This window comes from Pipistrellus kuhlii, unplaced genomic scaffold, assembly GCF_014108245.1.
Source record: "Pipistrellus kuhlii isolate mPipKuh1 unplaced genomic scaffold, mPipKuh1.p scaffold_m20_p_10, whole genome shotgun sequence".
Taxonomy (NCBI): domain Eukaryota; kingdom Metazoa; phylum Chordata; class Mammalia; order Chiroptera; family Vespertilionidae; genus Pipistrellus; species Pipistrellus kuhlii.
The window spans coordinates 26,751,275-26,754,089 of NW_023425405.1; the positions used below are offsets into that span (position 1 = coordinate 26,751,275).

The following is a 2,815-nucleotide window of genomic DNA, read 5'->3' on the forward strand; positions in this document are numbered from 1 at the left end:
CTTTTGTCTAATATATATGCATATATATGTATATGAATAGATCTCCCCACTAGATTGCTAGAGGATAAGGACCATACCTTTCCACCTATGGATATCCTGCACCAAGCCCCATGCCAAACACACAGAGGGCACTCTGAAGTTATTGAATTAATAAGTATACAAATAAACCTATCAGAACAATCAATAGGAAAAAGCTTTACTAACCCTGAAGCAACCAAAGGTAGCCCTGCTATTATTTAGGACTTAAAAATTTGTGGCATAAAGTTATTACTGACTATATATTCAAGTTTTGAAACTTTGTTTCATTATCTATTCATCAATACCTATGACAATGCTAAAATAAAGTTAAAATAAATTGAGGCATATATTGTATTATACTTAGAACAGAATGAAATGCCTCTTATAGACATAAACTACATAACCTGTAACAAATTATATACTGTCTTCAAACCTCAGTTTGCTGATCTGCCAAATGGGGATAATAAATTAGCCTTACTTCATCAAAGGTTTAATCAGATTTTACATATATGACAATTTAAACTTCACAAATGAAAGTCCTAAATGATTATAATTACTACTAAATTTATTCCCTCTGATCATTAAAAACTAGTTACCAGTTATTGCATAATATATAAGACACATTAAGAAATTAGTTCAGTTGTGGAGCATATAATGGCCCATAATTCATTTGTTTATACAAATAAATGTAGCTAGAGATAACAAGATAATTACTTAATAGAACAAGTTAAAAAAAATAGTCTAGTTACTCAGTGGTAGAACTTGTCAGTAGATTAAAAAAAAGAAAGAAAAAAGACAGCCCTAACCAGTTTGGCTCAGTGGATAGTGTGTTAGCCTTCGGACTGCAGGGTTCCAGGCTCGATTCTGGTCAAGGGCATGTACCGTGGTTGTGGGCACATCCCCAGTAGGAAATGTGTAAGAGGCAGCTGATAGATGTTTCTCTCTCATCAATGTTTCTAACTCTCTATCCCTCTTCTTTCCTCTCTGTAAAAAATCAATAAAATATATTATTAAAAAAAAAAAGACAACCTTTCGCATTACTTAACAGAGCTAAATACCCTCCCTTTTTTTTTTCTAGGAAAAATGTAAAGTAAGGGGGAAATAAAGAGTAATACTAGTAGATAAATTTAATAAATGCTTGTGACATTGCAAACATTTTGCTAAGTAATGTATTTCATTTCCTTTCATCCTCACAACTACCCTATGAGATGGAGACTCTTACCTAATTTTAGAGAAGAAACCAGGGATTAAGCTACTAGTCCAAGGTCACATATCAGTAAGTGGTGGAGCTTATTCAAACCCAGGAATATTGCCTCTACTGCACTATGCCACTAAGAAATCAAAGAAGTGAGATAAAAGCCAAAATATGTAAATTATTTCCTCCATTGTTACAACCTGTTTTTTTATTTTCTGTCAAGAAAATTTTTGTGATTTTATTGTATCATGAAGCATTGAAACATCTGAACAAATCAGTATATGGACGGTGAGGCAGCTGCTTTTTCCTTCACTTCTTTGAGTTACTAGAGCAACTTGTCAGTAGATTAAAAAGAAGGGGGGAAAAAACAACCTTTTGCATTACTTAAGTCTTTCCAAGGCATGCGCTGGTACAACACAAACTTCTGTCAGATATAACTACTCTAGCGTCCAAACATCATGCACAATACCTGGGTCCTGCTCGTTTGTGTATGGAGCTTCTGGAGGAGTGGGATAGGACCTGGAAGAGGAGGGAGGAGGAAACAGCAGGAGTGCCTGGCTGGGAGGAGGTCAGCCGGAGTTGTGCAGGCCAAGCCTCCACATGTCATTGGTGCAAACCCAGCCATCGTTGATGTTCTTCAATAGGAACATCTGGTGGAACCCCATGATGGGGTCTTTATCGGCCTTAAGCTGGCCCACAACTGTGCTGAGGATGCAGCTGACGCGGGCTGGTGGATGCTGTCCTGTGCCATGATGCTGTACTGGATTTTCTGGAAGGGAAGGCTAGACAACTTCTCCACAGTGACAGCTTTCCTCTGGAATTGCTGTCCTACCCACATAAGGCATGATATGTCAATGCAAATTGTGCCTAGTTGGGTTCTGTCTTTATCAGGTAACTGGTGGTGATGTTGGATGAAGCTGGATCCAGTCTGCTCCCAGAGTGGCGTGTCTCCCATTCTGGAGCAGCACCCAGCCTCACTGAAACCCAAGGGGCTGGCACGATGGCGGCGGCGGCAGCAGCAGCAACCTGTCTGTTTTGTTTTTCATAGTTTGATCGGATTTGAGCCCCTAGAGCTGAGTTTTTGAGAGCTTTAGCTTTAGAATCCCCAAAAGTAACCTGAAAAAAATATTTAGATTTGAAGAAGCCTTTACAAGAATCACACATGTACCTGTTAACTAGTTTTGGATGTAAAATAACAATTTGAGGGTGTTTCCTTAAACCACATGTTGTTTTCTCCTTAGGTATACATTAAAATTAATCTAATGTTTATCTATGTAATACCTGCAAATGATACAAAAAATTAAATACTATTAGAAGGCTCCCATGTTCACTAAATCCTGCAGCTCAAAGTAACCACTTTTCAATAATTAAGTACATATTTTCAAATTATAAATACATATTTTTATGTTACCTATTGATTTCCTATTATGGATAATATGAATAATGATTGAGCTATCTTATACCATCTCATCTCTTTTTCAAAAAAATACACATGTATCTTCCTCATTTACCAAAAATACTATATCAAAATTTTTACTTAGAGCATTAATTGGTAAATATTGTTTACAACAGTTACATTCTTTTTAAAAAAAAATTTTTATT

At 36.4% G+C, this 2,815-nt stretch overlaps 1 pseudogene; it reads right to left on the reverse strand.

The window, feature by feature from the left end:
• Positions 1-1,769: 1,769 nt before the first annotated feature.
• On the reverse strand, positions 1,770-2,168 carry LOC118711277 (annotated as a pseudogene).
• Positions 2,169-2,815: the final 647 nt, after the last annotated feature.